Genomic DNA, 12,800 nt, shown 5'->3' with positions numbered 1-12,800 from the left:
ATGCTTCTAATATATTTTCAAAGGAGGGCGTTTTATATTGAAACCAAATAGGGGGCGCTGAAATGGCTTAGACCACATTTTTAGGGCAGTTTTCCTTTATGGACAGTTTTAAGTTTAGGGTAGAATGATCTAACACCCGAAAATCAGTTAACATGGAAATAATAAAAACATTTCATACTGATGCATGGGAAGATGTTGTGCGAACTATTGGTATATAAAAAACACTGAACATGAGCACATAAATCTGACAGTTTCATAAATTTTTAAACAAAAGTTGATCCCTCAAACTAATTTCATATATAAGGACACCAGGAATGTAGTTTATACATTGCAACCTATGTCTCAGCTTATACAGGCCAGATATGTTATTGTGTATAAAGCAGAAGGTCCAATACCTGTCGAGAGGATGAAGTCGTAGAAAGCCTCAAGTAATAACGCTACAAGAAGAAAACGAGACGGGAACTAGCCATTAAACAAACAATGAACTAAATAACCAGGTACAAAAGATCTACAGGCCGTGCCTAATTTATTCAAATGGTTATAAAAAAAATCAATCCAATTTGGACAGAGGATAGACTACTAATGACATGCAGTACAACTTTTATCATCTATTACTGCTCTTATGTGTTTGCTTGCCCAGCTGTTAACACCAGTTTTGGTACAAATAAAAGAATGAAAAAGAAAAGCATGGATGAAAGATCGTTCATGCTGAATTAGATGTTCAGTCAGAATTTTTATGAATCCATGCCATGATATTAACCACTTCATATATATATTATTTGTGATATCTTTTCTGCGAGGGAATGGTCAAAAGATTAGGTGTTTAAGCACAACATTTAGACAAAAACATTTACCTAATATATGTACAATATGGACAGTACGCATGACCTAAATTAGTATAACTGCATAAACAATATTGTATACGTGCCTAGCAGCTAACAAGTGAAAGATAGTTCCCTACGAGCTGTTGGATCAATGAGTGTTTTAAGTTCAATTTCTCAGAATTGAGCAAAATCAATTAAGCAAACGTGCATCCAGAAAAAAAAAACCCCTCTTAAAGATAACATGCATTCACCCGAAACGTACCAAATTAGACCCCTATAAATTCAAAGCTCTCCACCTCTAACCACAGAACAAAGGCACCTCTATTAAAATTTAAAAAAGTAAAGACACAACCATTTGACCTAAGACTTTGTACTGAACCAGAACATCAACAGGTTCTGTTTTGCAGTGATGTATTCAGAGGGCTGTAGTTCCATTTGTTTACAACTACCAACCTATTTTTCCCCTGCAATGAATTCCTTTAAAACACATGCGCAGAAGCACAATGACAGAGGAAATTTCACCAAAACTGCAAAAGATTCCCGTTTAACCCAGATCACAATGACTTCATCACAATCCCAGAATCCCAATCAGAGTACTGTTATCAATGGATAACATGCCTAACTCACAGTGTGTCTTTCTAAAGAAATCACAATCACACATTTACAATAGTTACACGGAAAACAAAACCGAACTAGGAATGACCATACCCCACTACGATCTTAGCAGCTAGTATATATATGATAATACGCTAGAATTAATTCCAGTATTTCATAATGTAGACGTAGAATGCATTCACCAAAACTTCTCAATATGGGTCGTTGCAGAGAAACTCACCTGGTACGACCGAGTCTTAGGACCCGTGGCGGTCCAGTTATGGAGGCAACGACGGGGAGATTTCTGGAATCCAGTGCGAGGGTTGATTCGCTTCATATGAGTGTCTTCCTCTCTATTTCCCGCTGCTCTTTTATACACCATTGTCCTCTATTCGATAAGACCCAACCGTATCATCCTCACGAGAAATCCTATTGCAACTGTTGCAATATTTGAAACGTCTGTTTTTGAGCAGCAGCGGTCAGCTCAGTGACCATTCACTCTACAGAACAGCCTTTGTTTAGGGCTTTGAGATTCGACTTGGTCAATGTCAACAATAGCCTGCTTGATTGACATGAAAATGTTCAGAGATTCGCACGGCCGTATGGGGCAGAGGGAAAGTAGGGGCTGTGAAGTTGCTTACCTCTGCAGAATCTGTGAGCTTCGTCGTAACCTCCTCCGCCAGAATGTGAGAAATCTCAGATCTTCGTGGGTCAGCACACTGGACGCCAATCGATTGGCATGATCTGATACAAGTATTTCTAGGGATTTTTCTTTAACGATGGCGTCATTCCAAACGCATATAAGGAATGGATTTGAGATTTTGCGATTGGGGGATTTCTGGGCGATTTTTCGAGGGCATTCGCACGAGAGGGAGAAGTCTGTTTTACGGGGCTAGTTTGTTTTGGGGATGGCGCAAGCCTTTCGTGGAGAAAGGAGAAGGGCACAGATGAACACTGGGGGGGGAGTAATGTGGGAGGGGGACAGACGCTGCTTTTCAGGCCTAATGTCATGTCTATAAACAGTATTGAGATGTTTTAAACAGTGAGAGAGATTTCTGAGTATTCTTAAAAGTGATTGTTTGGGAAATGTGTCTCATCTCAGTTTGAGATTTGGGATGAGATATCTGAGCGCCCAAACCTGCCCTTAATCACTTCCATCATAGTAAAGAGGGTGGACATTCGGGGTGGTTGAGGACCTACATTCGGGTGAAGCATTTTTTCTATTGGGAAGGCATCAAGAAGGCCGTGAAGAAGTTTGTAGCCGAATGTGATGTGTGCCAAAAGTCTAAGTATGAGACAAGACCTCCATCCGGGTTGTTGCAACCATTACCTATTCCTAATTAATTTGGGAAGACTTGAGCATGGATTTTGTTGAAGGGCTTCCAATTAGTGGCGGGTTTGAAGTGATCTTTGTTGTGGTTGATAGATTGAGCAAGTATGGGCATTTCATTCCACTTACTCACCCATACACGACCAAGAGTGTGGCCAAAGCTTTTATTGATCATGTAGTGAAGTTTCATGAGTTTCCCAAGAACATTGTCACGGATAGAGATAGAGTATTCATGAGTTCCTTTTGGAATGAATTGTTTGAGCTCCAAGGGAGCAAGTTGAAGGCGAGTTCATCCTACCACCCACAAACCGATGGGCAAACGGAAGTGGTTAATAGAACACTTGAACAATACTTGAGGTGTTTTTGCCATGAAGAGCAAAAGAAGTAGGGGGAGTACTTGTCTTGGGCTGAATATTGGTACAATACTTCATTCTATGCTTCCATACAACGAAGCCCATTTGAAGTAGTTTATGGAAGAACGTCACCAATATTGGTGAATTATGATAGGGTCACGGCCAAAAATGATGAAGTTGAAAAAGAATTGATCACTAGAGATGAGATCTTAGTGAAGGTAAAAAAAGAGCTTGCTAAAGCTTAACAAAAAATGAAAAAGTACTATGATGAAGGTAGAAGAATGGTTGCTTTTGAAGTGGGAGATTATGTGTATTTAAAATTGTAATCTTTTGGCCAAATGACCTTGAGAAATAAACTTAACTTGAAGTTGGCCAAGAAATACTATGGACCTTTCAAAGTGCTTGAGAGGTTGGGTGAAGTGGCTTATAGGTTGGAACTCCCTCCAACTTCCAAACTACACCCGGTTTTTCATGTAACCGTGCTCAAGAAAAGAATTGGTGACCCTAGGCTTATTGTGGAAGAGCTACCCAAATTTGATGATGAAGGGCGTATGCTCTTGCAACCAAAAGAGACTCTTAATTATAGGGTTATTTCAAGGGGAAGAAAGAGGCAAAGTGTGTGGCAAGTTTTGATCAAGTGGAGTAAAGCTCCAAGAGAAGAGGCTACTTGGGAAGATTATGATGATATAAGGGAAAGATTTTCCAAATTTATCCTTAAGGGCAAGGATATACTTAAAGAGAGGGGAATTTATAGTGTATGGCTCAAGTGTATAGAGCGTCGCCATGAGTGACAATTATCGCCGGTGAGAAGTTTCGGAACCAATGTTGCTCTAGGATTGTCAGTAGTGGTTAGGAAATATGGTAAAGTGAGATCACTGATTAATTGGGATGGGTTTTGGGTGGGTTGTGCAGCCATGGTGAAAGAAAAAATATTTGCAGAAGAGTGTTTGCGGAAGCGTTCAAAGATTTCGAAAAACAAGATACTTTGATGCCACGATAAGAAACGTTGAAGAATAAAATATGCTCTTGACTACCATGTTTTTTATATTGATTGTATCTACCTTTATAGAATAAATGACACTATATTTGTAAAAGTAAATAGTGCTACATATAGAATGTTTTGGTCACTATGAGCTGTACATAGTTGTGCTTGTTATGATACTTGATATGAGGCTTGATTTTTGTAATTCATCTCATAACTTTCAATAAAGGGCATGCATTATAGTTTGTACGTCGACTAGTGTACCCTTCCATGACATGCAAGTTTTACACGTAATTGGGTAACGATATATTTACAATTTTTTTGTTATTTTTTTATAATTTAATTTAAATCATTCAATGTAATTGTACCATTTCGTTAAAAATTAATTTCAATTTTATATGACTACCCTTTATTTTAAGCAGAGTTGTAAATTAGTTGTAAACTAATTGCAAATTTATCATTTTTCGCAATTGTGGTTCTTTATTTTAAGAAGAGTTATAAATTCTAATGGTGTGTTTAGACATTTGGAAAACAAATTTAAATTTGAGTATTTATAATCCAAATTTATTGCTTGAAGTGTACATTAATTTGAGTTTGTATCAAAACTAAACAAGATTGTAACTTTTTTAAAATCGTGGATTTGAAATGATGGTTAATATATATATAATTCATATCTAAATTTAAATTATTTTATTAACCTGATAATATTTGCTTCAGTCAGTTACATCTGGACTGTTCTTCCCATTCTAACTAGGAAAAACCTACTTTGTCTCCTCACTTTGACTGCTCCATTTGACCGTTGGTCAAATTTTTTTTACTTAATGATAAAGAAAATGATTTTAAGTGTATTAATATATTTTTTTATTTTTTAAAAATATTTAAATATATTAAAAAATGTGAAAAAAAAAGAAGAAAAAAAAAAGATACCGCCCAACAGGAAGAGTGGGGCTACTAAGCGCTCATGTCGACTTTGCTCCCAATGATAATATGAGCTACTATGTCTAATAATTTTCACCTTTACATAGTCGCTTGGGAGATATTCCATGCATATGGCAGTATAAATTTATTTGTTATGAAATTTTTTTTTATTAAAATAAATTTATTCTCTTTATAAATATTTATTTTCATCACAAATACTTGTTTTCTCTTCAAACATGAAATTCAAAAGTCAACTTCACAGGGCGAAAAAGCAAACAAATGGCACTTGGGATCGTTTGCCAACAGGAACTTTTTTATGTTTAGATGTACTTGCGTGCGTTGGATGTCTAGCCCCCCCGTTTTAGATGTTGAGTTGATTCACTTTTAATGAATTTTTTATCTTATCATTTAAAATATATTATTAAAATTTAATTTTTTTATTTTATATATTAATTTTTATAATATATCATCGATCAATTTATTTATTTTTTTATATCATTTAAATATTTTTTTTACTTTTGTTAAATATTTCATTTCTACCAATAAATTTTTAATATTCATATATATATATTTTTTTTATTTACAATTTTTTTTATATACAATGTAAAATTACATGATGAACAGTATCCATTACATATAGCGGATTACTATAGCTAATTGTATTTTACAATTCCTTTTACATAATAGGATAGAACTCCTTTTCAGAGCAATTCTTTAAATAATTTACATTTTTTTATAATACAAAAGTCATTGAGAGTACTCTTATGAATAATAGTAAATTGAGATGGTAGAGTGAGTTTTATGAATGCCACTTAATATGAGTTTAGATGTATTAGATGTTAAGATGAGTTTAAATGTATTTATGAGAAGTTGAAAAAGGTTGCGAGTCTCACGTGTAAAGAGATCTTGAGTTGAGATGAGTTTAGTGATTTAAGAGTTGAGTATTTAAATGTTAGACTCAACTTAAAATTAGATGTTAAGCTGAATTGAGATAAATTGAGTTTTTTATAAATAGTAATGAGTTGAGATGATGGAGTGAGTTTTGTAGAATCCACCTAAGATGAGTTTAGATGTGTTTAGATGTTAAGATGAGTTTAGATGTATTTATGAGAAGTTAAAAAATGTTGTGGATCCTGCATGTAAAAAGGTGTTGAGTTGAAAAAAGTTGTGGGTCTCACTTGTAAATAGGTTTTGAATTGAGATGAGTTTAGTGATTTGAGAATTTAATATTTGGATGTTAAATTCAACTTAAAATTAAACTGAACATCTTAATTGAGATGAAATTAGATAAGTTGAGATTAAACTTAAAAAAAATGAATAAAATATTGTTATAATATTTTTTTTTAATATTTTTTTTTTATTTTGAGATTTGAAAAAGTTGAATTGTTTATTTTATTTCATGTGAGAATGTGAAAAAATTATAATGATGAGTTAGAAAATTTTAAAATTCTCAAAATTTTAAATTTTAATCTTGAAAACAAATCAGCCAATTTCAAACGGGATCTAACTATTATTTCGTTGTATACGGTGTTTTTATTTTTTATTTTATTTGTCCGGCAAACGAACGAAGATGTTGCGGGCTTGCTTTGGTCAGGTGATACCATGGCTTTAATCGGGAACCTCAATTACCATAAACTTGGTGGAGCTCTCGTACTATGATGGAATCAATATGTTTCATTGATATGAATATGCTATATAAGGTGACTTATATATAGAAGATCAAAGGCTATACAAGATATATTATTAAACAATGTGGAATTCTAAAACTAATACACTAACTATTCTAACCAAAAAAAAAAATTAAAATACAAATTAAATCTTGATATATTGAAAAGAAAAATTATATTCTTAAGTTAGTGTGCAGATCACACTTAATAAAGTATTTATACGTTATAATTTGAGTGATATAGATGATGTGCTCTACAAATCAGCTTAAGAATATAATAACTTCATTAAAAAATGAGTATCATCCATGCCGGCTGATATAATTACAATCATACTTTATAATTAATGAGAATAGTTGTCAAAGTATTTCTCAAAATATTTATTAAGATGTACAAGAAGGAGATTTTGAGAGAGGCATTTTTTGAATTTGGTAAAAATTATTTTGGTTTTTTTTTGTTGTTTTGATGAAGATTATTTTGATTTGATTGTTTTAGTAAAGATATTTGGATGGTGAGTTGAATTGAGATGAAATGATATGAGAGTCGAAAGTTAAATAAAATATTATTTGAATGTAGTTTTTTAATATTATTTTTATTTTGAAATTTGAAAAAGTTGAATTATTTATTATATTTTGTTTGAAAGTTTGAAAAAATTGTAATGATTAAATGAGATGAGATAAGTTGAAATAAACTCATTATCCAAACAAGCATAAGAGTAAATTGAGAAAATTTTCAACATTTTGTATTTCCAAACATATAAGAAAATGCTAACTTAAAAGGCAATAAATGTTTTAAATGGTAAATTTGGGAGTGTTTTTTTTTTTTCCTAAGCAACCTGGATATATTATAATTATGGGATACATAAATACATGAGTAAATGGTAGAGGGACTCCGACAAACACCATTTCTATACTAATGCAACACTATATAAAAACAAAAAGAAATGGGTAAATGTTTCCTACCATTCTCTGCTAAAAGAGAGCCACACAAAGTGGCAGTTTTTATACAATCTAAGAGTGAGATTGTAGTTCCATGATCATAGGCTATGGTGATTGTATTTTGTCTTAAAGTGACTCTTGGGAAGCCCATTGCATCATCTTCACGACCCCGTGGCTAGATAAAACAACTCTTATAATAAAAAACTAGTTACAAAATTCGAATTTCAGCACATTATACGTCATCGTAAAAATCCACACTCTCCCAAAAGAGTACATGTGATTCTACGCTGGGGCCCAAAGTAAAAAAAGTAGAGCTCGTGGGTAATGGCTGAGAGAGACCGCCAAGGGACCAACGAGGAGGTAGTGATTGTCGGACGCCAATGGTTTGAATATTTTACTAAAACTCTTTACATATAAGAGTATCCTAGCAAAATCTAGGAAAAAACTAAGGAAAACAATAACGGGGATATTGAGGTGAGATGAAACATTTCAACTTATCTCATATAATTTCATTACTATTCACAAACCATCTCACCTCGTATCATCTCATCTCACTATCCAAATGAGTCCAAAATAGACGGATTACAGTTTGGACTAACTTCGATAAACTTTAGATGCCTATCTCTCTGTAGCCACAACAGTCAGATTTGAATGATCAGATGGTGGTGAATCCGTTGGTCCGATGTATGTGGTGAAAAAAGCTCTTGGAAATGGTGGCGTGTGAGGCTCACACGAGGCGATTTTCGTGAAACTGCCACTTCTCTCCAAATGATTGGTGGCCTATGAGCATTCTCGTGCCACGCGTGTCTCTTGGATATTGTTGAAAAACTGTATATATGTCTTTTTCGATCTTAAACGAAACAAAACAACTAAGAAAATATAAGTAACTTTATAGACTAGATGGGTAATAGAGAATGAGAGTGAGATGGAGGAGTCATCCTCCTCCCCCTACTCTGACAAAAAAAACCAAATCTGGGAGTTAGGCCTAGTTTGGGTACTGAGGTCCTAAGAATAACTCACTACTATTTATTATTTTATTATTATTTTTTACTTACTTTTTATTATTATTTACTACTACTAAATATTCTATTTTTATTTTTTCACTACTATTCACAGAATACCTCACTATCCAAACATAACCTTAAATGATCCTCTCTATCTCAAAGAAACATAAATGCAATGCACGTGTTATATTTTCTGAATATTCATAAATATTTTTTCAGCTTCCTTTTCAACTTTTAGGCTCTGTTTGGTTGTTAAACTCATATGAGTTTAACTCAATTCAGTCTAATTTTAAGTTAAGTCTAACATCTAAACACTCAGCTATCAAATTATTAAACTCATCTCAAGTCAAAACCTCTTTATACATGTGACCCATAACCTTTTTCAACTTTCCATAAATACATCTAAGAGCATCCTCAATGGATTAGACAAAACCTAAATTCATTGAATATTTAACTATTAGAGAACAAAATGTGATCATAATGAATTAGCTAAGTTCCAAATAATTGGAATTTAGCTACAGTTATTTTCAAAAGAATTTTCAAATTTGAAGGTTACTGTGCATATACCAAATACATATCTTATCAATTATTTATCTTTCCATTTCTTTCTATCACATATTTTATCACAATAGCTGAGTTCATGTGCACTGGTTCATGTGTTGGAGGGCTGGTTTTATGTATTGATATATTAATTTGAGTTAGTGATATATTCATTTAATTAAAATATGATTATTCTTATTACTAATTAATATATAATAGGTAGATTAGTAAAATATGATAAAATAAAATAAATTAATAATTAATATGTAAATATTTTTGAAATTATTAATTACTAATTACTAATTACTATATAATAAATAAATGGATAATCCAATGTAGATATTTGATGTAAATAGCTAAAACTAAATTCATCTTATATTATTTTATTGTTATATAATGAAAAAATAGTTATTCTAATGTGGAGATTTATGTGAATGAAATAGCCAAAAGTTAAATTTATCTTACATTTATAAAAAATGTCATTTAGCTTTGGTTAATCCATTGAGGATGCTCTAAACTCATATTAACATCCAAACACATTTTAAGTCATCTTAGGTGGACCCTACAAAACTCACTATACTATCTTAACTTACTACTATTCATAAAGAACTCAAGTCAGCTCAACATCTAAACACAATCTTAATTTTTAATTTCTTTATTTTTTAAACTTGAGTTTCTAATCCATGGTATTCAAGACTTTTTTTTTTTTTTACAGATAATATATATTAAAATTTTGGGAAAGCTTGTAGCCGGATGAGTTTAAAACCCAATTTTATACCAGCCAATAGATGGTCGACATATAGGCACTCCAAGAAAACTCAATTTGAACCCGTACATGGAATGCATGCTCTCCCTCCCTCCGAATGTCTCTCCCTCCCCATTATTGTAATTTATGATTTGTTCAGAAAGGAAAAAAGAAAAGAAAAAAAAAAACCAGAAAGGTAAGCTCGTCTTCAGTCGAATGTCTCTCCCCACCACTTGCACTCATCTTCAGTAGACGAAAGGTAAACTCTAAGAATTTCTATTTTGTTTCCTGTTTATTCCTTCTCCTCTCTGTGAATTTTGGTTTCTAACATTTCGGAAAAAAAAATAATATTTTTACAACAATTTGGAAATGAACAGTTTTAAATTTACTTATGAGAAAACCTTCCTGCAGGTGTCTCCTATAACCCTCATATATCGGAAGCCAATGAAAACTTGCCACGTGTGCGGTACATAAAGGAACACTAGAGTTGCGCAGCAGACGAAAGCCCTCCCTCCTTCTCTGAAACGAAAACACTCCCTTTCTCTCTGCTCTCTCACTCTCTGCGTAAACAGACGAAACCCCTCCCTGCCTCTCTGCAGCCAAAACACTCCCCCTCTCTCACTCTCTCTCTCTCTCAATCCCCCTCTCTCTGCTCTCTCACACTGTCTCTTGATTTCGAAAGCGAAAACCCTCCCTCCCTCTCTGTCTCTCCAGCCTCCCTCTCTCTTTGCTCCCACTCTTTGTCTCTCGATCCGAAGCCTTCTCACTCTCTCTGTCTCTCGAGCCTCCCTCTCTCTCTTTCATGCATTTGCATACATAAATGGTAATACAAAATGTTGATCCCCACTTTGAAACTAGAACACGACACGAAAATTTGATTTTAGATGTTTGGCTAACTAAGTTACAGATATAATAATTTTCAGGTGACCTTGTCAAGACGATCAATAACATCAATGCATCAAACAAAAGAATCGACAGCCATTTCAAGCATCTGGCTATGCACTAGCAGCACGCAAAACATGCTAGTTAAAATTGTTCATCCTGGTCGCAATGTTGAGCTCCATGATAGGCCCGTCTTTGCAGCAGAGGTCATGCATCGGAACCCAAGATGTTGCGTCGCCCATCCACATGTTTTCCAGCAGGCATGGGCAATTGTCGAACCTGAGACAACTCTAATGCCAAGCAAGAATTTCTACGTTGTACCCCTTGCAACCATACGGAAGCTTCAGCAGCTGAATGCTTTGAAAAATTCTCCCTCTTCAGGTCCGCAAACGCCAAGCACTCAATCTAGCAAAGGAGATCAGGAAGATCAAGATAATGGCAGTACGGGTTCAACTCGTCCAAAGCCAACACATGCTGCTACTAGCAATATGAAACCTAATACAGCCAAGCGGGGTTACTTTTCTGATGGTAATTGCTTTATCTGCTTGCTAAGGGGAGCCAAGATTCAAGAGAACAACGATATTGATTCGACTTGGGATCCTGTGAGAGATCGAAGGAGAGAGAGAGAGCTGAGATTTCGAGAGAGAGAGAGAGAGAGAGAGACTGAGAGAGTGAGAGATCGAGAGAGAGAGAGGCGATTTCGAAGAGAGAGAGAGAGAGAGAGAGAGAGAGAGAGAGAGAGAGCTTCAAGCGATTTCACTCTAGTCCTTTCCTTGAGAGATCGACCTGCATGAGAGAGAAAGTCGAGCGAGAAGGAGAAGATGGAAGATGATCACCTGCTATGCGTCCCCAAAGTGAGAATGGAGGAAGGCTTGCGTGGCAGCTTCCTATTGGTTTCCGATAACACCATTTTATAGGAGACACCGGTCAGAAGAGGAACTGTTTACTTATACTGGGCGTTGATAATCCAAACCAAATGTGAAAACAAGTTGAAACTGACATTCACAATACCAGATAAAAGAAATAAAAGTTAAAGTGAAAAATCGAAATTTACAATGTTGAAATCAACATTCACAATACCATATAAAAGGAACAAAAGTAAAAGTGTTTGTCCGAAATTTAAAGTATTGAAACCGACATTCACTCATCACTCGAGTGCGTTATGGCATGAGTGGAGCTAAGTAAAAGTTGAAACACAAACCGAATGAGAGGAAGTGGTGCAAAGATAGATTTTTTTGTTTCCTTTCTTCCTTTTGGAACAAATCATAAAGTGTAGTAATGAGGAGAGAGAGACACTTGGAGGGAGGGAGGGAGAGGATGCATTAAGTGTATGCGGGTTCAAATTGAGTTTTCTTGAAGTGCCTACGTGTCTTTCATCTATTCGTTGAATATGAAATTGGGTTTTAAGCCCATTCATGTGCAAGCTTTTTCCTAAAATTTTTAATAGTTTCATAAATTGATGATCAAAATTCATAGTTTAAAAGATGATTGGAAATTGAGTGGAATTTAAAGAGTTTATGTATGACTTATGCAGATTCAATATGTACAAATTCATTCGAGAATAACATTATTTAGCTCTAAAATAAAAATAAAAAAATAAAAAATTCATGACCTCATCAATTTTCGTTCGGTGGGATGATAGAAAGGAGATCCAGATCACAAGGTAAAAAGTAAAATCCTTTCTTTTTCAAAAACTCGCAATAGCGTCCCCGCGCCAACAACGTACGTATATCCCTGACCCCCCACCACCCAGCCTATCCAATCCCCCCACGTGCCACACGCTTCCCTGGACTCCTCCCCTAATTAAGTAAAAAAAAATCTTATTGCAATCAAATTTGTATATCAATTCGTGTATCAATATTTATATATAATACATATATTTAATAAAACGATATGAATTAAAGATAAAAATAATTTTTATGATATAAGAGATTTTCTTCATCTCTCAATTTTTTTTTTATTTTTTTTTAAATAAAAAAAATCATCGATACGCAATATGGTGAACGAACTTAATTGTATCTAACAA

This window comes from Juglans regia, chromosome 2 (assembly GCF_001411555.2).
Source record: "Juglans regia cultivar Chandler chromosome 2, Walnut 2.0, whole genome shotgun sequence".
NCBI lineage: Eukaryota > Viridiplantae > Streptophyta > Magnoliopsida > Fagales > Juglandaceae > Juglans > Juglans regia.
The sequence above is the reverse complement of the archived record's forward strand: the minus strand, read 5'-3'. Positions refer to the sequence as shown.